The sequence below is a fragment of the Lolium perenne genome, chromosome 7 (genome assembly GCF_019359855.2).
Source record: "Lolium perenne isolate Kyuss_39 chromosome 7, Kyuss_2.0, whole genome shotgun sequence".
Classification (NCBI taxonomy): Eukaryota; Viridiplantae; Streptophyta; class Magnoliopsida; order Poales; family Poaceae; genus Lolium; species Lolium perenne.
In genome coordinates, this window is record NC_067250.2 from 52,759,419 (window position 1) to 52,785,653 (window position 26,235).

The window sequence follows — 26,235 nt, forward strand, 5'->3', positions numbered from 1 at the left end:
TTTCAATCTATCTTCATAGATCTTGACACTAAATATGTTTCAGTCCATATCCTTTCATTGAAGTTAATTCTCAATGAAACCTTTTAATCACATCAAGTATATAATTACATCATTTATAATCAATGATATGTCATCCACATATAATATTATAACTATGTCTTAGCGCTCCCACTTAATTTCTTGCAAACGCAAGCATCTTCATTGTTTCTGATAAAATCAAAAACTCTTTGACTATTTCATCCGGTGAAGATTCCAACTCCGCGATACTCACTTCATACAATTGAAGTTTGTATACTTATCTAGTATTCCACGGACTAGCAAAATTCTTTGGTTTGTATCTATTATACATCCTTCATACACACTTCTGGTAAGGAATGTATTTCTGCCATCTGACTATCATATCTCATAAAAGAAATATGTAGCGATTACTAGAATAATCCACATAGACTACAAGCATCGCTACGGAAGATCTAATCTTATCGTAGTCAACTCTTTGAACTTTGTCGTAAACAATCTTTCGACAAATCGAGCTTCTTCAAGGATATTCCATCCAAGTCCATCAATTTTATAGATCCATTTACTTTCAAAAAGTATTCACCTATCTTGGATTTCATGTCACATAGCCATTTTAACGGAGTCAGGGCCCATCATAACTTCTTTGTATGTAGTTGGTTTATCATTGTTCGAAATCAATCCTTTGTCCACAAATCTTTTATTTGATCACAAAGTAAACCATAAATACAAGGTTCAATAGGTACTTCGATCTCCATGGCTAAAACACTTTGTAGTCATGGGAGCCATGATCGTTGTGGCCGCTTCCGGAACCATTTCCGATGTTGTGCTACTCTGATCATTATGCTCAGGTTCATAAACCTTATCAAGTTCTATTGTCCTCCCTCTCAAATACTTCGCTAGAAAACAATTTTTTGGAAATAAGCAAGTAACATTAACAAACATTTTTGTCTTTTACTTCATAGTGGAAAGAATTCCCAATTTGTTTTCTGGGACAACAACAAAGACATTCATCCGGTTTTGGTTGTAAACTCATTTACTTATACCAAAATTTAAGAAAGGACTATTAGGGTTTATACCCATGCCATAACTCGTATGGTGTCATTTCAACGGATCACGATGATGCTCTATTCAGTGTAAAAGAGGTAGTCTCTAAAGCATAATCCACAAAAATATAATGGCGTCATTTTATTTTATCTCATCATTTATCCAACAAGGTTTGGATATATCTCTCGGATACTCCATCATCACTATGATACTCCATGAAATGTGAGTTGTAGAGCAATTTCATAACTCTCTTAGATGTTCGCTAAAACTCGTAGTTCAAATATTTCCACCATGATCCTATCATAGATATTTTACTTTTCTATTACGATGATTTCCACTTCATGCTGAAATTTATTTGAATCCATTCAAATGTTTCAAACTTCTTCCTTATCGAATATATCCACATATACATACTCAATTCATTGTTGGAAGTTTTCATGAAGTGGAAGAATCTCCCGCACACAACTATGCCCAGTGAACCACATACATCATCATGTACGTTTCCACTAAGTTAGTTGCCCGTTCAACTCTTGGCCTATGAACGGTATTTCAGTCATTCTCTTTAGAAAAGATTTGCAAGCGCCAAACGATTCAAAAATCGAATGACTCCAAAAATCCATTTACATGGAGTTTCTTCATGCGTTCCTTTCTAACATGACCTAAATGGTGATTCCAGAAATAAGTGGAATTCACATCATTTGCCTTATGGCATTTTAGCGTCAGTGTTATGCATGTGTGTTTCACCATAAAGATTTATAATAACTTATCCATCGTACATGCAATACTGTCAAAATTTGAACAACTCATTGTTTTCATTTGACCAGAACAAAAAACAACAATTATGAAGTTTTTTATTATAAATCTGAAGGATATAATGCCAACGACGAACATAATAACACTTTATTTTTGTTACATACGTGCATTCCTATCATATTCCTTGTCAATCACTTAAACCATTGTATTCTTGAATTGCGTTGTTTTGTATGACACTTCATACCAACCAATATGGTACAAATATCCAAGAATTTCATTGTGTGACCAAACAAAGAATACATTCATAACATGTATATCATCTATATACACCTGAGCTAGACTTTCTAGTCTTTTCTTTCTTTCTGCCAATAATCTTTTGTAGTTTCTCTTTTAGCTTTCCTCATTCTCAGAAAAACACTTCAACATCAATAACTTCTAGGTTTGTTGGTCAAATACCAATAACCTTGAGGTTCTTACTTTGAAGTTGATCATCATATGACAAGTGTTCCGGATTTCACTATTAGTAACTGATACGTCTCCAACGTATCGATAATTTCTTATGTTCCATGCCACATTATTGATGTTATCTACATGTTTTATGCACACTTTATGTCATATTCGTGCATTTTCTGGAACTAACCTATTAACAAGATGCCGAAGTGCCGATTCTGTTTTCTATTTGTTTTTGGTTTCAGAAATCCTAGTAACGAAATATTCTCGGAATTGGACGAAATCAACGCCCAGGGTCCTATTTTGCCACGAAGCTTCCAGAAGACCGAAGAGGAGACGAAGTGGGGCCACGAGGTGGCCACACCCTAGGGCGGTGTGGCCCCCCCTTGGCCGCGCGGCCCTGTGGTGTGGGCCCCTCGTGCCCCTTCCTGACCTGCCCTTCCGCCTACTTAAAGCCTCCGTCGCGAAACCCCCAGTACCGAGAGCCACGATACGGAAAACCCATCGAGACGCCGCCGCCGCCAATCCCATCTCGGGGGATTCAGGAGATCGCCTCCGGCACCCTGCCGGAGAGGGGATTCATCTCCCGGAGGACTCTACGCCGCCATGGTCGCCTCCAGAGTGATGTGTGAGTAGTCTACCCCTGGACTATGGGTCCATAGCTATAGCTAGATGGTTGTCTTCTCCTCATTGTGCTTCATTGTCGGATCTTGTGAGCTGCCTAACATGATCAAGATCATCTATCTGTAATTCTATATGTTGCGTTTGTTGGGATCCGATGAATAGAGAATACTTGTTATGTTGATTATCAAAGTTATGTCTATGTGTTGTTTATGATCTTGCATGCTCTCCGTTATTAGTAGATGCTCTGGCCAAGTTGATGCTAGTAACTCCAAGAGGGAGTATTTATGCTCGATAGTGGGTTCATGTCTCCGTGAATCTGGAGGGGTGACAAGAACCTCTAAGGTTATGGATGTGCTGTTGCCACTAGGGATAAAACATTGGTGCTATGTTCAAGGATGTAGTCACTGATTACATTACGCGCAATACTTAATGCAATTGTCTGTTGTTAGCAACTTAATACTGGAAGGGGTTCGGATGATAACCTGAAGGTGGACTTTTTAGGCATAGCTGCATGCTGGATAGCGGTCTATGTACTTTGTCGTAATGCCCAATTAAATCTCACAATACTCATCATAATATGTATGTGCATGGTCATGCCCTCTTTATTTGTCAATTGCCCAAATGTAATTTGTTCACCCAACATGCTGTTTATCTTATGGGAGAGACACCTCTAGTGAACTGTGGACCCCGGTCCAATTCTCTATACTGAAATACAATCTACGTAACATCGTTCTACTGTTTTTCTGCAAACAATCATCATCCACACTATACATCTAATCCTTTGTTACAGCAAGCCGGTGAGATTGACAACCTCACTGTTTCATTGGGGCAAAGTACTTTGGTTGTGTTGTGCAGGTTCCACATTGGCGCCGGAATCTCTGGTGTTGCGCCGCACTACATCCCGCCGCCATCAACCTTCAACGTGCTTCTTGACTCCTACTGGTTCGATTAAACCTTGGTTTCTTACTGAGGGAAACTTGCCGCTGTGCGCATCACACCTTCCTCTTGGGGTTCCCAACGGACGTGTCAACTACACGCATCAAGCAAATTTCTGGCGCCGTTGCCGGGGAACGAAGAAAAGTTACACCGCAAAGATTTTCAACTCCCACGTCAACAGCAAATTTCTGGTGCCGTTGCCGGGGAGATCAAGACACGCTGCAAGGGGAGTCTCCACATCCCAATCTCTTTACTTTGTTTTTGTCTTGCTTAGTTTTATTTACTACTTTGTTTGCTGCACTAAATCAAAAAAAAAATTAGTTGCTAGTTTTACTTTATTTGCTATCTTGTTTGCTATATCAAAAACACAAAAAAAAATAGTTACTTGTTTTACTTTACTTAATATCATGCATGTTTTTATTTCACTAGTTAAGCATAATGGAAAACAACAAAAATATGAGAGATCTTTATGAACTTTATCTTGAATTAGGACATGATGTGTTTGAAGAGAGAATTAAAAAACCCATGGAACTTTATATGCATGCTAATGGGAATGTTATTATTATGAATGCTTTGAACACCATTGTTGCTAATGCTATGGAAAATTCTAAGCTTGGGGAAGCTGGCTTTGATGAGCATGATCTTTTTAGTTCCCCAAGCATTGAGGAGAAAATTTTCTTTTATGATTACAATATGCCTCCTATATATGATGATAGCCACTTTATTGAATTTGCTCCCACTACAACTAATAAAATTGATTATGCTTATGTGGAGAGTAATAATTTTATGCATGAGACTCATGATAAGAATGCTTTATGTGATAGTTATATTGTTGAGTTTGCTCATGATACTACTGAAAGTTATTATGAGAGAGGAAAATATGGTTGTAGAAATTTTCATGTTACTAAAATGCCTCTCTATATGCTGAAATTTTTGAAGCTACACTTGTTTTATCTTCCTATGCTTGTCACTTTGCTCTTCATGAACTTGTTTATTTACAAGATTCCTATGCATAGGAAGCATGTTAGACTTAATTGTGTTTTGAATTTGCCTCTTGATGCTCTCTTTTGCTTCAAATACTATTTCTTGCGAGTGCATCATTAAAATTACTGAGCCCATCTTAATGGCTATGAAGAAAGCACTTCTTGGGAGATAACCCATGTATTTATTTTACTACATTACTTTTGTTTTATATTTGAGTCTTGGAAGTTGTTTACTACTGTAGCAACCTCTCCTTATCTTAGTTTAGTGTTTTGTTGTGCCAAGTAAAGTCGTTGATAGAAAAGTTCATACTAGATTTGGATTACTGCACAGTTTCAGATTTCTTTGCTGTCACGAATCTGGGCTAAATTCTCTGTAGGTAACTCAGAAAATTAAGCCAATTTACGTGAGTGATCCTCAGATATGTACGCAACTTTCATTCAATTTGGGCATTTTCATTTGAGCAAGTCTGGTGCCATTTTAAAATTCGTCAATACGAACTGTTCTGTTTTGACAGATTCTGCCTTTTATTTCGCATTGCCAGTTTTGTTATGTTTGATGGATATTTCGATTCCATTGACTTCCAGTAGCTTTATGCAATGTCCAGAAGTGTTAAGAATGATTGTGTCACCTCTGAACATGTTAATTTTTATTGTGCACTAATCCTCTAATGAGTTGTTTCGAGTTTGGTGTGGAGGAAGTTTTCAAGGATCAAGAGAGGAGTATGATGCAACATGATCAAGGAGAGTGAAAGCTCTAAGCTTGGGGATGCCCCGGTGGTTCACCCCTGCATATTCTAAGAAGACTCAAGCGTCTAAGCTTGGGGATGCCCAAGGCATCCCCTTCTTCATCGACAACATTATCAGGTTCCTCCCCTGAAACTATATTTTTATTCCGTCACATCTTATGTGCTTTTCTTGGAGCGTCGTTTTGTTTTTGTTTTTGTTTTGTTTGAATAAAATGGATCCTAGCATTCACTTTATGGGAGAGAGACACGCTCCGCTGTAGCATATGGACAAGTATGTCCTTAGGCTCTACTCATAGTATTCATGGCGAAGTTTCTTCTTCGTTAAATTGTTATATGGTTGGAATTGGAAAATGATACATGTAGTAATTGCTATAAATGTCTTGGGTAATGTGATACTTGGCAATTGTTGTGCTCATGTTTAAGCTCTTGCATCATATACTTTGCACCCATTAATGAAGAAATACATAGAGCATGCTAAATTTGGTTTGCATGTTTGGTCTCTCTAAGGTCTAGATAATTTCTAGTATTGAGTTTTTGAACAACAAGGAAGACGATGTAGATTCTTATAATGTTTACAATGTGTCTTTTATGTGAGTTTTGCTGCACCAGTTCATCCTTGTGTTTGTTTCAAATAACCTTGCTAGCCTAAGCCTTGTATCGAGAGGGAATACTTCTCATGCATCCAAAATACTTGAGCCAACCACTATGCCATTTGTGTCCACCATACCTACCTACTACATGGCATTTCTCTGCCATTCCAAAGTAAATTGCTTGAGTGCTACCTTTAAAATTCCATCATTCACCTTTGCAATATATAGCTCATGGGACAAATAGCTTAAAAACTATTGTGGTATTGAATATGTACTTATGCACTTTATCTCTTATTAAGTTGCTTGTTGTGCGATAACCATGTTCACTGGGGACGCCATCAACTATTCTTTGTTGAATATCATGTGAGTTGCTATGCATGTTCGTCTTGTCTGAAGTAAGAGAGATCTACCACCTTATGGTTAAGCATGCATATTGTTAGAGAAGAACATTGGGCCGCTAACTAAAGCCATGATCCATGGTGGAAGTTTCAGTTTTGGACATATATCCTCAATCTCATATGAGAAAATTATTAATTGTTGTTACATGCTTATGCATAAAAGAGGAGTCCGTTATCTGTTGTCTATGTTGTCCCGGTATGGATGTCTAAGTTGAGAATAATCAACAGCGAGAAATCCAATGCGAGCTTTCTCCTTAGACCTTTGTACAGGCGGCATAGAGGTACCCCTTTGTGACACTTGGTTAAAACATGTGCATTGCGATGATCCGGTAGTCCAAGCTAATTAGGACAAGGTACAGGCACTATTAGTACTATGCATGAGGCTTGCAACTTGTAAGATATAATTTACATAACTCATATGCTTTATTACTACCGTTGACAAAATTGTTTCATGTTTTCAAAATCAAAGCTCTAGCACAAATATAGCAATCGATGCTTTTCCTCTATGGAGGACCATTCTTTTACTTTCATTGTTGAGTCAGTTCACCTATTTCTCTCCACCTCAAGAAGCAAACACTTGTGTGAACTGTGCATTGATTCCGACATATTTGCATATTGCACTTATTATATTACTCTATGTTGACAATATCCATGAGATACACATGTTACAAGTTGAAAGCAACCGCTGAAACTTAATCTTCCTTTGTGTTGCTTCAATGCCTTTACTTTGAATTATTGCTTTATGAGTTAACTCTTATGCAAGACTTATTGATGCTTGTCTTGAAGTACTATTCATGAAAAGTCTTTGCTATATGATTCACTTGTTTACTCATGTCATATACATTGTTTTGATCGCTGCATCCGCTACATATGCTTTACAAATAGTATGATCAAGGTTATGATGGCATGTCACTCCAGAAATTATCTTTGTTATCGTTTTACCTGCTTGGGACGAGCAGAACTAAGCTTGGGGATGCTGATACATCTCCAACGTATCGATAATTTCTTATGTTCCATGCCACATTATTGATGTTATCTACATGTTTTATGCACACTTTATGTCATATTCGTGCATTTTCTGGAACTAACCTATTAACAAGATGCCGAAGTGCCAGCTTGTCGTTTTCTCATTGTTTTTGGTTTCAGAAATCCTAGTAACGAAATATTCTCGGAATTGGACGAAATCAACGCCCAGGGTCCTATTTTGCCACGAAGCTTCCAGAAGACCCGAAGAGGAGACGAAGTGGGGCCACGAGGTGGCCACACCCTAGGGCAGCGTGGCCCCCCTTGGCCGCGCGGCCCTGTGGTGTGGGCCCCTCGTGCCCCTTCCTGACCTGCCCTTCCGCCTACTTAAAGCCTCCGTCACGAAACCCCCAGTACCGAGGGCCACGATACGGAAAACCTTACTGAGACGCCGCCGCCGCCAATCCCATCTCGGGGGATTCAGGAGATCGCCTCCGGCACTGTGGGGACCCCGGACTAGCTGTCCAAAATACCCTGTTATGTATACAGTTCACGTTCCCATGATCAGTGTGCCGTGAACACATAACCGAACTGATATCAAATTACATCATCCTTTACAAAACGGAATAAGAAAATTACAATGAGGTCACACGACCAATCTTTACATAATAGCCTCGAAGGGCCTAATCTAATCATCAGAGTAGCGGAATCACTTCAGCAGCGTAGAGCCCAAGTCATCTGCCTTAACCCTACAGGCAACTGACTGGGAAGACATTCCTAGCTCGCATAGACGTCGTCAACTCCTTCTTCATCTGTCGAATTTCTCCAAGTCTGGCCAAGTAAATAGCCAGGGATAAAGCCGTGAGTACATTGGAATTGTACTCGCAAACCATCAAGAAAGGTGCTAACAATGCTAACTAAAAGAGACAAGAGAGGAAGAATAGTTTCTCTTGTGGATATAGCATGTGAAAGAGAATCAGTTTCTCTTGTGGATATAACATCCCAACATCGCAGTTGAAGGGGACACTAAGAGGGTTCTATGACATCTCTATATCTTTGTTAAAGAAGATACTTCAAAAGAGTTCTACAACATAAAACACTAGGATGGGGTAACCCAATTTATTTGTCCTTCCCGACCATCTCCATATGGTCGACACAACCTTTCCCGTACCCTTCCGGTACTTCAAAACAAGTTCTTTCCTTTCATTTGCCAAACCATTTTGTAAACCAAAACTCATCAGGCTAAGCAACAGCCATTCCAACCGTCCATGACCGCGGACGCGGCTATTCGAATAGATTTTACTCTGCAGAGTTTGCGCACTTTCCCCACAAGAACCGATAAATCCGCCGGGATCATCCCCGGATCGTCATACGAAAGTATGCGAGACTCGGATAATCGGTCATAGTCTTTCGCCTGTCTCCCTTAACATGAGCCCTTCCCTGCGGGCTTAACCCTTCTCGGCACCCCGGCAGCATACCTCCTTTTTGAGCATATCTCCGGCGCCACGACAGAAGACCCTCAGTAATCGTCCGGCTGCAAGTTAATGCAGTGTATTGCCTCCTTCAGAGCGCAACCCGGTGTCAGAGGTCATCGTGACCCTCCTAGAGAGTGGTGAAGGTATCTCATGTCAAATTCAACAAACTACGGACTAAGCCCGTGCCCACTTTGGATATTGTGGTTGCGCTAGTTAATTGTCATGGGTGAGTACTTAGGCGCCAAAGTTTTCATAAAACCCAACCTTTTTCATATCCTCATCATTTTTACCAAATCCTTTCCTTTCATAAATACACACTTAGGTAAGTCCAACTCACCCAAGGTTTTTCAAAAGTTCTTTTCAACAAGGTATTTTTCCAAGGGGTTCCCAACCTATAGTTTCATGTAAGAACTAAGAGACAACAATGGCATGATGCTAGCCATCATACCACTAAGGAGATGATAATTGAGGTGTCAAGGAGATCATACATACTTAGGATAAGCATGCATAGGGACACCATAAATAGGATGGTTCAACAAGGGTCATGATGTTAATCATCATACCACAAAGAAGATGATAATATAGGTGGTCAAGGGGGCATACATGCTTAGAGTAAGCATGCATAAGATCAACAAGGGGTTCAACATACTCGAGAGTAAGTATGTATAAAAGCAACAAGGGGTTCACATACTTGGGAGTAAGTATGCAGGGCATCAACAAGGGGTTTAAGATACGACAAGGGCATGATGCTAACCACCATACCACTATGGGGTGCAAAAAGGGTGTCAAGAGGTCGACACACACAAGACAAGTGGGCGTACCCATCACACTTAGAGGGGTACACCTAGAACATGATGATGAAGACCACCATTTCACTAAAGGGGGTTGTAGGTGAGGTGTCAAATTGAATAAACATGCTCATGGTGAGCATGCTCCATCAACATAAGTAGAAACAACACAAGATAGATCGAGAGATAAGAATAACAACAAAGTAACCACAATATGTGATTAAACATTCAGAGATCAAGAGATGGCTTGCCTTAGCTGGCTTATTTGTCTCTGGACTTCTTCAACTCCATTCAAATAAGAATTCCAACAATATAAATAAAATCCTCGTTCGAACCACTTCTTCTTCTTTTTCTCCGGAATTGTTCGCATCTATCGCCGGAAAAATATAAGAGGAACACAATCAACACATTGCACCAACAAAACAAACATTCAACAATCAATAATCAATAGCTAACCACTCTGCTAAGGGCTAACATACTAAGGACTTATAGTTATTTCAAAAATAACTTTTGAAAAGGAAACCAATTTATTTTACTTAACAAAGGTATGAGAGTATCAAAAATAAGCAAATGCCTCTATGGGTATTACCAAGGCACAAGTTATATACCCCCTGGTAGATAACACCACCAAGGAGACAAGTGAATCGGTTTTGGCTCAAAAGCATCCATCTTTTATTTTCAAACATTTTTGGAAAGGCACAAATCATTTTTCCTATTTTATTTTGCTTGCACAAATACTACCCAATACTAGGAAGTAAATAATATGCCACACCATTTTGAAATCTTAAGCAAAACAATAGAACTTGGTTTAATCTTGGGAGGTTTTGTTTGGCAAGAATAAAACATAGGTTGGATAATTTTAAAACAAAGAGATGGCAAGGGTTTTAATAACTCAAAGGTATTTCAAATCCAACATTGTATGTAACACACATACACTCATAACCCGAGACAAAAATTCATAAACAGAGGCTGAAATTATTTTTCCTAGATGGACAGTAACAAAACAAGGCTAACACAATTGGATTCATCCAAAAATATTAAACCTACTATTTTAGGATTTACAAATACTAAACAGTAACCAGTGAACATGTTTAATGCACTAAAAATCGTACAAAAATTCTAAAAATACAAGGCCAGTGGCATTGGAAAGGTAGTGAAATTTCTGAGCTAATGCAATTGGTTTCACTGGATTTGGATCATCTAGGAATATTTGGTGAATTAAAAGCTAGAAGTGATCTGACAGGGATTTATTTGCAGAAACAGGGAATAGAAAAGAAAAAAAAAACACGGGCTGAATTTTTAAACGGGCCGCGCGAACAGAGCAGGCTGGCCCAGATTTGATCTGAAACTTAGTGGCAAACAAAAATAATAAAAATCTGACTACAGGCCCCACCTAGCATGCTCTCACTTAAAACTGAATGGGTAAGCAGCCGTTGGTTCAAGATCTAATGGTTCTGGTTAGACCACTATGATAAAAGGCAAACAAGAACGCTTCAATAATCGTGCAAGAATCTAGTTTGGTCTGTACGTCGTGTTTAGCTAGCTCAAAACGATGGTGGCTTCGGATGCTCACCTGGACGGCCGGTGCTTGACGGAGGCGACGAAGGGACGACGTGGGGATGAAGGGGATGGTCTGGGCGGTTCGACTCAGTGTCTCGGACGCGTTGGCTTCTCCTGGTTGGCGACGCGGACGTGCGCGTGTGTAGCGTCAAGGACGGGACGGTGCGCCGTGCGGCGGTGTTCGAAGGTGGCCGCCGGGCGTTGGTCCTGGCCGAGAAAAACAACAAGATTCAGCGCTGGTAGAGAGGGCATACGCGAGAGAGACATCGAGGCGGGGCGGAGAGCAGCAGCAACCTCGACGGAGACGATACCGGCGAAGCCTTCTTCTCCGGTCCGTACGGCCTACGTCGACGGCGCGGGATACGGGCAGACCTGGACAACAAGGAGGGGCGTGTTAGAACGAGAAGAGGTAGAGGAACACGTCGGAAAAAAAAAGAATGAGAGGCAGAGAGAGTTGGTGCCGTGCGCAGACTTGCGCGTCACCCCGCGGTGACCAAGAGCGAGGCTCGCACTCCTCCGCGAGGGAGCGGCCGAGATCGGGGCCGCAGCGCTACTACGAGCTGGGAGAGGGGAGAGGCGAGTTGTGGCGAGGAGTGGTCGAGTGAGGAGGCAAGGTCGGTTTATATAGGCCGGGGCGGGTGTACGGTGGACAGGGAGCAGCGCCACGGTGCACGGGTCCACGCGCTCGCCATTGGACAGCATGGGCGGCGGAGGAGGGTGTCCGCGCGCGCTACGGTTCGGAGGCGAAATATCGAGCGGGAAAGAACGCGGGAGGGAGTGCGGGGCCACTGGCTAAAGGGTGTTCGATGGAAGGCATCGTCACAGCTGAGGTCACTGGCATTGTGCGAGCTGACGTTGGTGCTGGCGTCAGCATCTTGGAGCCGTTACACGCGTGCGCGCTAGCGAGAGAGACCTGGTTTGGTGTGCGCGGCGACGGAACGGTGATCGCGTCTTGCACAGGCCGGTGTGCCTAGCGCGTGCGTGCGTGGACGAGGACGGGGCACGTCCAGGATGGTCGATTGGGATTGGTTTGAGGTGCGTGCGTTTGGGTGCGGACGAGCGTGTCCCGCTCGATCAGTTTTGGTTCAGCTGGTGTGTTGTGGTGACTAAGTCGATTCTGAGCTAGCTGTACCCTGTGCGCGTGGGGCTACAGGAGAAAGGAATCGGAGAGAGACACTCGATGGCTTGGGTCGGTTACAGTCAGGAATCGGTTTTGACGAAGTTCCAGAATTTTAAACATGCCTACGTGAGAGCATTGAGTTAGTTTCACGTGTGGGGCAGGTTCCAAAATTTGCATCCTTTTCTAAAATTAAGGGATACGACAACTACTTGGTTTGAAATTTCAGAAATTGGCATAGAAGATCTATAGATGGTTTTTGAAAATAACTAAACTTACTTTTTGGCTAGTTATGATTTCTGCCCAAATATGAGTGTCATATAATTTTTCCCATACTTTAAAAAAAAATATTAGGAGGCATGAAAACAAAAAGTAAATATGGGAATTCGAAATAAAAATAAAATTTTTGGTGAAAACTAATGAGGTATTATTATTCCTCATATACCTTTCTTGATTTCTCAAACTAAAAACCATTTTGTGATACTACGATCTAAGGTGATCATAGCCAATTTAAGAAGAAAGGTTTTTGGCAGGAACCTTTGAATTTAAGATTTTGAGTCATAGGACAAAACAAAAAGAGGTTTTGGAGTTTAGGTCAAAAAGGTTCAATTATTCTTTTAAGAGAGGAGGTTAAGGTACTACAAGAATGACCATAGCTTCACTATTTTTCTGGAGACTAGAAATTGTGTGTTGAGGTACTTTATGGGAGAACATCAACCATAGGGTTTATGTATTGGTAGGGAAAGAAAAAGAATTTTCGCAGGGCCACACATGTGTTTTATTTGGTGAGTTGCTAGATTGTTTTACCACGAGATGTGTTGTTCTTTGGGGTAGTTCAAGACAAAACTCAACAAGCAAAACAAGACAATTCATCTACTAACAGATCAAAGCTATTCATTAAAACAAACAGATCAAGGCAATTCATCTAATTAGTCTTTTAGAAAAAAATTTGTTCCCCCTGATTTTTGCTCTAAGGATAACAAGGTTGCAAAAGTTAGGGTGTGACAGATCTTCCACCCTTAAAATAATCTCGTCCCGAGATTACTAAGCGTAGAACTAGAGGGCTTGTAAAGTTTAACTAAAGTTAGACTCCATTCTTCTGTAGATGTGTCGTCGTTGAGAGGGTCGCATCATCAGGTTCTGAGAGACAACAGATTTCTTCCGAGGGCAAGCTTCGTGAAGGGTTGACTACTCCATGCAGGTGTTGGATCTGTAGCTTCTTCACGATCCTAGCGGAGGTTCAAGACTGTGGGAGGGTTAGTGCACCCAATGGTGCTTGAGCAGGGTTGAAAACTTTTTAGAGTTAGCTTAAATCTAGTGGAAGACGAAGTCTTCCACCCTTAAAATTGTTCACCGGGGGTTTTGAAAACTCTAAGCTTCGGCCACGGAGTCTTGTCGGGCGCTTTTTGAAGAAGCCATTGATCTCTCGTCTTGAGTCGAACATCTTTAGGGGGCGAGGTGCAGTCCACAGCTTCAAGGGGAGTTAGTGCATCCCAAGTTTCCAACGGTGTTTTAGAAAGGCTTAAAATTTTAGGGTTAGCTCCAAATTTTAGTGGAAGACGAAGTCCTCCACCCTTAAGATTTTTCATCGGGCTTCTGGAAAAATTCAGAGCTTCTGCCTTGTAGTTCTGCCTCGGGCTTCTGAAGAAGTCATCGACCTTCCATACTCAGTTGAAGAATCTTCAGGGCGACGTGCATACCACAACTTCAAGAGGCACTCACGGTGTTAACTCAACCCTATGGGACGCGCGGTGAGTTAGTAAGTTGATGAAACGCCTGGTTGGTATCCATATGAAGCAGCAACAGAGGTCGTCGAAGACAATCTTCAGCTTGCGAGTCGGTGCTGACTTATACTAGTTAAGAAGTGAGCGGGTAAACTACACCAAATCTTGAGTCTTGAGGTATCTTCAGGAGCTTTACTTGATGAGGACAAGATGGACCATGTGATGTAGCTTGGCTTTGACGCTATTGTTAGACGGTGTGTTAGAGGGTGGTTTTCAAGAAGATATCCTCGAGGTTAGCATGATTATTCATCAAGGTTAGACCAAGTTAGTACGTCTTCTCGCAGAGGTGTAGTCACTCCTGAAGGTAGGGCTTCTTCTTCATTGGCGTAGTTGAGTCACTTCAGCGAATCTTGAAAGTAGTCAGTGTAGATAGGGGTCTAGGTTTGTTTTTTCCAAGGGTTGAAAAACAACTTTTAACGGGTTAGAGTCAGAGTCTTCTGTTAACCTCTCCAACTAACTAGCAGTTAGCAATACATCGGCGAGGTAGGTGAGGGTGATAACTTCCTAGGGAGGCTTCCTATGCTAGGTTCTCACACTAAGAGTATTTTTCAGCCCGAAAGACTAGAAAACATACACACAACAAACAAATAAAAGACACTCAAGGCAGCACACTAGGGAACTACAAGCAATCAACACACCAGACAAGGCACTCTAAGTACCTAGAAATTCCTAATGCGCGGGGTTAGCTCAATCAAAGTGATTGAGTTTATCCTATCCATCCTATAGGTTTGGGGCTGGTCACGTATACTGACGTTTTCATCTTGCTGACATTGGCTTCAACTTGGATCCTTGTAGCAGTTGGTGGCGACGCAGGCCTGGTGTTGAGTCGTCGATGTTGAGGTAGAGGCTAAAAATGTGCAGATCTTCTAGTCTCGACATCCCAAAAACATGAGATCTTCAAAGGTGCCATTGTTGAGGTACTCCCAAAGTCGAGATCTTCTCTTGGCTGGCCTAAAAATTACTAGTCAAGAACTGAGGACTCGATCCCTGGCGACTGCAAAAATGCAAGTCCATGGAGGAACAAGGTCAGCTCCTTGACATACTTTGGTGACAACCAAAGACATGATCTTATCATCCCTATATGCGCACGGCTAAGTGGGCATCCAATCTTCAATAGCTGTCGTTGGAGATACATGAGTCTTCCTGAGGGATTGATACATCTTTGAGTTCGAGTCTCCGGTCTGAGTTGGGGACATCGTCCAATATGTAGGTTTGAAGTGGATGAGACAATAGAGTAAGAATTTTTCAAACATTTCGATAAAGTGGAGGGATAAGTATTTGGAAGTTTTGAAGAAATAAGAGGACTAGAAGCTAGGCTTCCGACTAAAGAAAGAATTTGTTTCGTAAATAGTTTTTCCCAAGTACTTGTTTCCTAACTAACGTCCATGCTAACTAAGATCTCCTACAGTCAGGATAGCTCTGATACCAGCTCTGTGGGGACCCCGGACTAGCTGTCCAAAATACCCTGTTATGTATACAGTTCACGTTCCCATGATCAGTGTGCCGTGAACACATAACCGAACTGATATCAAATTACATCATCCTTTACAAAACGGAATAAGAAAATTACAATGAGGTCACACGACCAATCTTTACATAATAGCCTCGAAGGGCCTAATCTAATCATCAGAGTAGCGGAATCACTTCAGCAGCGTAGAGCCCAAGTCATCTGCCTTAACCCTACAGGCAACTGACTGGGAAGACATTCCTAGCTCGCATAGACGTCGTCAACTCCTTCTTCATCTGTCGAATTTCTCCAAGTCTGGCCAAGTAAATAGCCAGGGATAAAGCCGTGAGTACATTGGAATTGTACTCGCAAACCATCAAGAAAGGTGCTAACAATGCTAACTAAAAGAGACAAGAGAGGAAGAATAGTTTCTCTTGTGGATATAGCATGTGAAAGAGAATCAGTTTCTCTTGTGGATATAACATCCCAACATCGCAGTTGAAGGGGACACTAAGAGGGTTCTATGACATCTCTATATCTTTGTTAAAGAAGATACTTCAAAAGAGTTCTACAACATAAAACACTAGGATGGGGTAACCCAATTTATTTGTCCTTCCCGACCATCTCCATATGGTCGACACAACCTTTCCCGTACCCTTCCGGTACTTCAAAACAAGTTCTTTCCTTTCATTTGCCAAACCATTTTGTAAACCAAAACTCATCAGGCTAAGCAACAGCCATTCCAACCGTCCATGACCGCGGACGCGGCTATTCGAATAGATTTTACTCTGCAGAGTTTGCGCACTTTCCCCACAAGAACCGATAAATCCGCCGGGATCATCCCCGGATCGTCATACGAAAGTATGCGAGACTCGGATAATCGGTCATAGTCTTTCGCCTGTCTCCCTTAACATGAGCCCTTCCCTGCGGGCTTAACCCTTCTCGGCACCCCGGCAAAGATACCTCCTTTTTGAGCATATCTCCGGCGCCACGACAGAAGACCCTCAGTAATCGTCCGGCTGCAAGTTAATGCAGTGTATTGCCTCCTTCAGAGCGCAACCCGGTGTCAGAGGTCATCGTGACCCTCCTAGAGAGTGGTGAAGGTATCTCATGTCAAATTCAACAAACTACGGACTAAGCCCGTGCCCACTTTGGATATTGTGGTTGCGCTAGTTAATTGTCATGGGTGAGTACTTAGGCGCCAAAGTTTTCATAAAACCCAACCTTTTTCATATCCTCATCATTTTTACCAAATCCTTTCCTTTCATAAATACACACTTAGGTAAGTCCAGCTCACCCAAGGTTTTTCAAAAGTTCTTTTCAACAAGGTATTTTTCCAAGGGGTTCCCAACCTATAGTTTCATGTAAGAACTAAGAGACAACAATGGCATGATGCTAGCCATCATACCACTAAGGAGATGATAATTGAGGTGTCAAGGAGATCATACATACTTAGGATAAGCATGCATAGGGACACCATAAATAGGATGGTTCAACAAGGGTCATGATGTTAATCATCATACCACAAAGAAGATGATAATATAGGTGGTCAAGGGGGCATACATGCTTAGAGTAAGCATGCATAAGATCAACAAGGGGTTCAACATACTCGAGAGTAAGTATGTATAAAAGCAACAAGGGGTTCACATACTTGGGAGTAAGTATGCAGGGCATCAACAAGGGGTTTAAGATACGACAAGGGCATGATGCTAACCACCATACCACTATGGGGTGCAAAAAGGGTGTCAAGAGGTCGACACACACAAGACAAGTGGGCGTACCCATCACACTTAGAGGGGTACACCTAGAACATGATGATGAAGACCACCATTTCACTAAAGGGGGTTGTAGGTGAGGTGTCAAATTGAATAAACATGCTCATGGTGAGCATGCTCCATCAACATAAGTAGAAACAACACAAGATAGATCGAGAGATAAGAATAACAACAAAGTAACCACAATATGTGATTAAACATTCAGAGATCAAGAGATGGCTTGCCTTAGCTAGCTTATTTGTCTCTGGACTTCTTCAACTCCATTCAAATAAGAATTCCAACAATATAAATAAAATCCTCGTTCGAACCACTTCTTCTTCTTTTTCTCCGGAATTGTTCGCATCTATCGCCGGAAAAATATAAGAGGAACACAATCAACACATTGCACCAACAAAACAAACATTCAACAATCAATAATCAATAGCTAACCACTCTGCTAAGGGCTAACATACTAAGGACTTATAGTTATTTCAAAAATAACTTTTGAAAAGGAAACCAATTTATTTTACTTAACAAAGGTATGAGAGTATCAAAAATAAGCAAATGCCTCTATGGGTATTACCAAGGCACAAGTTATATACCCCCTGGTAGATAACACCACCAAGGAGACAAGTGAATCGGTTTTGGCTCAAAAGCATCCATCTTTTATTTTCAAACATTTTTGGAAAGGCACAAATCATTTTTCCTATTTTATTTTGCTTGCACAAATACTACCCAATACTAGGAAGTAAATAATATGCCACACCATTTTGAAATCTTAAGCAAAACAATAGAACTTGGTTTAATCTTGGGAGGTTTTGTTTGGCAAGAATAAAACATAGGTTGGATAATTTTAAAACAAAGAGATGGCAAGGGTTTTAATAACTCAAAGGTATTTCAAATCCAACATTGTATGTAACACACATACACTCATAACCCGAGACAAAAATTCATAAACAGAGGCTGAAATTATTTTTCCTAGATGGACAGTAACAAAACAAGGCTAACACAATTGGATTCATCCAAAAATATTAAACCTACTATTTTAGGATTTACAAATACTAAACAGTAACCAGTGAACATGTTTAATGCACTAAAAATCGTACAAAAATTCTAAAAATACAAGGCCAGTGGCATTGGAAAGGTAGTGAAATTTCTGAGCTAATGCAATTGGTTTCACTGGATTTGGATCATCTAGGAATATTTGGTGAATTAAAAGCTAGAAGTGATCTGACAGGGATTTATTTGCAGAAACAGGGAATAGAAAAGAAAAAAAAAACACGGGCTGAATTTTTAAATGGGCCGCGCGAACAGAGCAGGCCGGCCCAGATTTGATCTGAAACTTAGTGGCAAACAAAAATAATAAAAATCTGACTACAGGCCCCACCTAGCATGCTCTCACTTAAAACTGAATGGGTAAGCAGCCGTTGGTTCAAGATCTAATGGTTCTGGTTAGACCACTATGATAAAAGGCAAACAAGAACGCTTCAATAATCGTGCAAGAATCTAGTTTGGTCTGTACGTCGTGTTTAGCTAGCTCAAAACGATGGTGGCTTCGGATGCTCACCTGGACGGCCGGTGCTTGACGGAGGCGACGAAGGGACGACGTGGGGATGAAGGGGATGGTCTGGGCGGTTCGACTCAGTGTCTCGGACGCGTTGGCTTCTCCTGGTTGGCGACGCGGACGTGCGCGTGTGTAGCGTCAAGGACGGGACGGTGCGCCGTGCGGCGGTGTTCGAAGGTGGCCGCCGGGCGTTGGTCCTGGCCGAGAAAAACAACAAGATTCAGCGCTGGTAGAGAGGGCATACGCGAGAGAGACATCGAGGCGGGGCGGAGAGCAGCAGCAACCTCGACGGAGACGATACCGGCGAAGCCTTCTTCTCCGGTCCGTACGGCCTACGTCGACGGCGCGGGATACGGGCAGACCTGGACAACAAGGAGGGGCGTGTTAGAACGAGAAGAGGTAGAGGAACACGTCGGAAAAAAAAAGAATGAGAGGCAGAGAGAGTTGGTGCCGTGCGCAGACTTGCGCGTCACCCCGCGGTGACCAAGAGCGAGGCTCGCACTCCTCAGCGAGGGAGCGGCCGAGACTGCGCCGCAGCGCTACTACGAGCTGGGAGAGGGGAGAGGCGAGTTGTGGCGAGGAGTGGTCGAGTGAGGAGGCAAGGTCGGTTTATATAGGCCGGGGCGGGTGTACGGTGGACAGGGAGCAGCGCCACGGTGCACGGGTCCACGCGCTCGCCATTGGACAGCATGGGCGGCGGAGGAGGGTGTCCGCGCGCGCTACGGTTCGGAGGCGAAATATCGAGCGGGAAAGAACGCGGGAGGGAGTGCGGGGCCACTGGCCAAAGGGTGTTCGATGGAAGGCATCGTCACAGCTGAGGTCACTGGCATTGTGCGAGCTGACGTTGGTGCTGGCGTCAGCATCTTGGAGCCGTTACACGCGTGCGCGCTAGCGAGAGAGACCTGGTTTGGTGTGCGCGGCGACGGAACGGTGATCGCGTCTTGCACAGGCCGGTGTGCCTAGCGCGTGCGTGCGTGGACGAGGACGGGGCACGTCCAGGATGGTCGATTGGGATTGGTTTGAGGTGCGTGCGTTTGGGTGCGGACGAGCGTGTCCCGCTCGATCAGTTTTGGTTCAGCTGGTGTGTTGTGGTGACTAAGTCGATTCTGAGCTAGCTGTACCCTGTGCGCGTGGGGCTACAGGAGAAAGGAATCGGAGAGAGACACTCGATGGCTTGGGTCGGTTACAGTCAGGAATCGGTTTTGACGAAGTTCCAGAATTTTAAACATGCCTACGTGAGAGCATTGAGTTAGTTTCACGTGTGGGGCAGGTTCCAAAATTTGCATCCTTTTCTAAAATTAAGGGATACGACAACTACTTGGTTTGAAATTTCAGAAATTGGCATAGAAGATCTATAGATGGTTTTTGAAAATAACTAAACTTACTTTTTGGCTAGTTATGATTTCTGCCCAAATATGAGTGTCATATAATTTTTCCCATACTTTAAAAAAAAATATTAGGAGGCATGAAAACAAAAAGTAAATATGGGAATTCGAAATAAAAATAAAATTTTTGGTGAAAACTAATGAGGTATTATTATTCCTCATATACCTTTCTTGATTTCTCAAACTAAAAACCATTTTGTGATACTACGATCTAAGGTGATCATAGCCAATTTAAGAAGAAAGGTTTTTGGCAGGAACCTTTGAATTTAAGATTTTGAGTCATAGGACAAAACAAAAAGAGGTTTTGGAGTTTAGGTCAAAAAGGTTTAATTATTCTTTTAAGAGAGGAGGTTAAGGTACTACAAGAATGACCATAGCTTCACTATTTTTCTGGAGACTAGAAATTGTGTGTTGAGGTACTTTATGGGAGAACATCAACCATAGGGTTTATGTATTGGTAGGGAAAGAAAAAGAATTTTCGCAGGGCCACACATGTGTTTTATTTGGTGAGTTGCTAGATTGTTTTACCACGAGATGTGTTGTTCTTTGGGGTAGTTCAAGACAAAACTCAACAAGCAAAACAAGACAATTCATCTACTAACAGATCAAAGCTATTCATTAAAACAAACAGATCAAGGCAATTCATCTAATTAGTCTTTTAGAAAAAAATTTGTTCCCCCTGATTTTTGCTCTAAGGATAACAAGGTTGCAAAAGTTAGGGTGTGACAGGCACCCTGCCGGAGAGGGGATTCATCTCCCGGAGGACTCTACGCCGCCATGGTCGCCTCCGGAGTGATGTGTGAGTAGTCTACCCCTGGACTATGGGTCCATAGCTGTAGCTAGATGGTTGTCTTCTCCTCATTGTGCTTCATTGTCGGATCTTGTGAGCTGCCTAACATGATCAAGATCATCTATCTGTAATTCTATATGTTGCGTTTGTTGGGATCCGATGAATAGAGAATACTTGTTATGTTGATTATCAAAGTTATGTCTATGTGTTGTTTATGATCTTGCATGCTCTCCGTTATTAGTAGATGCTCTGGCCAAGTTGATGCTAGTAACTCCAAGAGGGAGTATTTATGCTCGATAGTGGGTTCATGTCTCCGTGAATCTGGAGGGGTGACAAGAACCTCTAAGGTTATGGATGTGCTGTTGCCACTTGGGATAAAACATTGGTGCTATGTTCAAGGATGTAGTCACTGATTACATTACGCGTAATACTTAATGCAATTGTCTGTTGTTAGCAACTTAATACTGGAGGGGGTTCGGATGATAACCTGAAGGTGGACTTTTTAGGCATAGATGCATGCTGGATAGCGGTCTATGTACTTTGTCGTAATGCCCAATTAAATCTCACAATACTCATCATAATATGTATGTGCATGGTCATGCCCTCTTTATTTGTCAATTGCCCAACTGTAATTTGTTCACCCAACATGCTGTTTATCTTATGGGAGAGACACCTCTAGTGAACTGTGGACCCCGGTCCAATTCTCTATACTGAAATACAATCTCATCGCAATCTTGTTCTCTTGTTTTTACGCAAACAATTATCATCCACACTATACATCTAATCCTTTGTTACAGCAAGCCGGTGAGATTGACAACCTCACTGTTTCGTTGGGGCAAAGTACTTTGGTTGTGTTGTGCAGGTTCCACGTTGGCGCCGGAATCTCTGGTGTTGCGCCGCACTACATCCCGCCGCCATCAACCTTCAACGTGCTTCTTGACTCCTACTGGTTCGATTAAACCTTGGTTTCTTACTGAGGGAAACTTGCCGCTGTGCGCATCACACCTTCCTCTTGGGGTTCCCAACGGACGTGTCAACTACACGCATCAGTAACCTTTTAATGTGATGAACAATTTCACTCATAATTTTTATCCATCGAATCATGACGACTTTCTGAGACCATGTCTATACATGCTAGGCTCATAAAGTTTAACCTCGGTATTCACATGTGCAAATCTGGCTTGCACCCGTTGTATGCACACGTAGAATCTATAACACCTGATCATCACGTGATGCTTCGAAACGACGAGTCTTAGCAATGGTGCATACTAAGGACGATCACTGCATGGATATGCGAATATGTTAGTGCCCAACTAGTTGGAGGATTGGGACGCCTGGCGTCTTCAACCTTCGTACATTCCCATAAAACTTATGAGTTTATGTAGTCTCACTAGATTATATTCTATCATCTTGCAATAAGGTCTTAGATATCAAATATATCTTATACCTCGCTTATTTCTGAAAACAAAATTTCCGGCTCCTTACTTTTCAAACGGATTTGAACTTCAAGTTTCACGGAGACAAGATGATTTTAGGTACTAATTGAAACCATTGTTCTTTGAATCAGCAATGTGAGGTTTACTAAAAGTTTGCAATAAGACTTAATCATTTCTTGATTCTTTAACAATACGGTACCAGTCCGTAAAGTTACTTATCAGATTTAACAGTATTTCTATCTCAATTACAAGACTAGCGCATGGTAGAAAACTGATACCAATTCTAAAATTTAATTGAAAATACTATTCAGACTATGTTCATGATAATTAGTTCATGTTTTAATCTAATTATTAATGAACTCCCACTTAATACAACATCCCCCATAGTTGTTTAGTGGCACACGATCCATATCCACTACACCAAAACCGATCATCACGTGAGATGATGTAGCTTCAATGGTGAACATCAACATGTTGATCATATCATCCATATGACTCGTGTTCAACCTTTCGGTTTCCTGTGTTCCGAGGCCATGTCTGTACATGCTAGGCTCGTCAAGCAAACCCAAGTATTTCCGCATGTGCAATATGGCTTACACCCGTTGTATGTGAACATAGAATCTATCACATCCGATCATCATGAGATGCTTTAAAACGACGAACTGTAGCAACATTGCATACAAGGGGAGAACACTTTATTATCTTGATATTAATGTGAGGGATCATCTTATAATTCTACCGTCGCGATCTAAGCAAGATAAGATGCATAAAGGATTAACATCACATGCAATTCATAATATGTGATATGATATGGCCTTTCTTCTTGTGCTTTTGATCTCCATCTCCAAACACTACAAGAAAAGTTGCCATGGCCGACGAAGTTGAAGTCGCGCCGTGGTTGCTGGTGTACCATGGCCGACGATTTTGGGTCTGTCCGTTGTGCATGTCAAAATGTTTTTTTTCTCGTTTTTTGAGGCCACCTAGCCCGACGAAAATGGCCAAAACGTTGCGTATGGTGGCCCGGGACGTGGTGCATCTCGAATTCTCGGGTTCGCCGGCCGAGTCAACGCAAATCCGCACCGCCGAGGGATGTAGGGCCCAGATGGCAGCCTCTCTGGCATTGTTTTTTTTCTCGATCGCGCCATCTCGTTCAACGCTCTCCGATCGAGCCGTTTACGATGCAGGATCATGGGTCCCGCATGTCATCCTCTATGAACCAAAATTTTCTATTCTTGGATTTTTTTTGACCCCCTGATTTCTGGCTACTTCCTTTTTCTTTTGATCCCTTGCCGCCTTGGAAACGTTGAGACCGCTGCTGCTAAATGGGACCCGCATGTCATCCTCTATGTGCAATCAACTTTCTTTTCTTGGAGTTTTCTTTGGCACCTCAAATTTGGTCACTTGCCTTTTTCTTTCGATCCCTTGCCGCCTCTCAAACGGTGATAACGCTGCTGCTAAATGGGACCCGCATGTCATCCTCTATGTACTATAAAACTTTCTTTTCTTGAATTATTTTTGGCTCCTCATATTTGGTCACTTGCCTTTTCTTTCGATCCCGTGCAGCCTCTCAAACGGTGATACCGCTGCTGCTAAATGGGACCCGCATGTCATCCTCTATGTACTATAAAACTTTCTTTTCTTGGATTTTTTTGGCACCTCATATTTGGTCACTTACCTTTTTCTTTCGATCCCCTGCCGCCTCTCAAACGGTGAGACCGCTGCTGCTAAATGGGACCCGCATGTCATCCTCTATGTACTATAAAACTTTCTTTTCTAGGATTTTTTTTGGAACCTCATATTTGGTCACTTGCCTTTTTCTTTCGATCCCGTGCAGCCTCTCAAACGGTGATACCGCTGCTGCTAAATGGGACCCGCATGTCATCCTCTATGTACAATCAAGTTTCTTTTCTTGAATTATTTTTGGCTCCTGATATTTGGTCACTTGCCTTTTTCTTTCGATCTCATGCCACGTTGAGGACCCTGCAGGCTCATGGGACCCACATGTCATCCTCTATGTACTATAAAACTTTCTTTTCTTGGATTCTTTTTGGCACCTCATATTTGGTCACTTGCCTTTTTCTTTCGATCCCCTGCCGCTTCTCAAACAGTGATACCGCTGCTGCTAATTGGGACCCGCATGTCATCCTCTATGTACAATCAAGTTTCTTTTCTTGAATTAATTTTGGCTCCTCATATTTGGTCACTTGCCTTTTTCTTTCGATCTCATGCCACGTTTGAAACGTTGAGGACCCTGCTGGCTCATGGGACCCGCATGTCATCCTCTATGTGCTATAAAAGTTCATTTTCTTGGGTTTTTTTTCACCCTCTGATTTTTGGCTATTTCCTTTTTCTTTTGATCCCCTGCCGCCTTGGAAACGTTGAGTAAGCTGCTGACTCATGGGACCCGCATGTCATCCTCTATGTACAATCAACATTCTTTTTCTTTTGATCTCAAGCCGCATTTGAAACGTTGAGACCGCTGCTGCTAATTGGGACCCGCATGTCATCCTCTATGTACAATAAAGTTTTTTTCTTGGATTATCTTTGGCTCCTGATATTTTGTCACTTGCCTTTTTCTTTCGATCTCATGCCGCCTTTGAAACGTTGAGTAAGCTGCTGGCTCATGGGTCCCACATGTCATCCTCTACGAACAATAAAAGTTTCCTTTCTTGGAGTTATTTTTGACCCCTAATTTCTGGCTATTTGCCTTTTTCTTTTGATCTCCTGCCCCCTTTGAAACGATGAGGACGCTGTTGGAAGGTCGGTCCCACATGTCATCCTCTGTGAACAATAAAAGTTTCCTTTGATGGATTTATCTTGAACCCCTAATTAATTTCGGGATATTTCCTTTTTTCCTTTGATCCCCTGCCGCCTTGGAATCGTTGAGGATGCTGCTGCCTCATGGGTCCCGCATGTCATCCTCTCAGAACGGTAAATGTTTCTTTTCTTGGATTTTGTTGACCAAACGATTTTTGGCTTATTTTTTCTTTCGATCTCCTGCAGCCTTTAAAACGTTCATGGCGCTGCTGGCTCACGGGTCCCACATGTCAACCTCTATGAACAATAAACGATGAGGATGCTGCTGCCTCATGGGTCCCGCATGTCATCCTCTCAGAACGAAAATGTTTCTTTTCTTGGATTTTTTACCAACAGATTTTTGGTTTATTTTTTCTTTCCATCCCCTGCCGCCTTTAAAACGTTGACGACGCTGCTGGCAAATGGGTCCCCGATGTCAGCCTCCCCGTACAAGAAACATGTGATATCTTGATTATTTTGCAGAAAATAAACATTGTATTTCGCTCTGAGCTATTGCAAACAGATAAATTAAATCTTTAGTTTTACATAAACAAACTTATATGTTGAATCTCCTTGTTTTTTTTTTGTTTTTGCGAAGCATAGGACGTTCCTGTATTTTAGAAAATTCTGAACTTTCCTGTTTTGGAGTGGGCTGAAATTGTACGAGTCAAAAGGCCCAGCAGGATAGTTCGAAGGCCCAGATGTCCAGATCCAGCCAATTGAAATCTTTCTTTTCTTGGATTTTTTTCACCCCCTGATTTCTGGCTACTTCATTTTTCTTTTGGTCCTGTGCCGCCTTGGAAATGTTGAGACCGCTGCTGCAAAATGGGACCCGCA

General features: G+C 42.2%; 2 long non-coding RNA genes across 2 annotated transcripts; both read right to left on the bottom strand.

Annotated features, from left to right (window-relative positions):
- Positions 1-7,743: 7,743 nt before the first annotated feature.
- LOC127313256 (uncharacterized) lies at positions 7,744-11,831 on the bottom strand. The gene is made up of 4 exons (XR_007858855.2): positions 11,620-11,831; positions 11,339-11,532; positions 10,017-10,135; positions 7,744-8,333 (listed from the first exon to the last, which is right to left on the bottom strand). It is a non-coding gene; the product is annotated as an uncharacterized lncRNA (long non-coding RNA).
- Positions 11,832-17,678: 5,847 nt separating this feature from the next.
- LOC127313257 (uncharacterized) lies at positions 17,679-19,555 on the bottom strand. The gene is made up of 3 exons (XR_007858856.2): positions 19,276-19,555; positions 18,995-19,188; positions 17,679-17,791 (listed from the first exon to the last, which is right to left on the bottom strand). It is a non-coding gene; the product is annotated as an uncharacterized lncRNA (long non-coding RNA).
- Between the last annotated feature and the right edge of the window lie 6,680 nt (positions 19,556-26,235).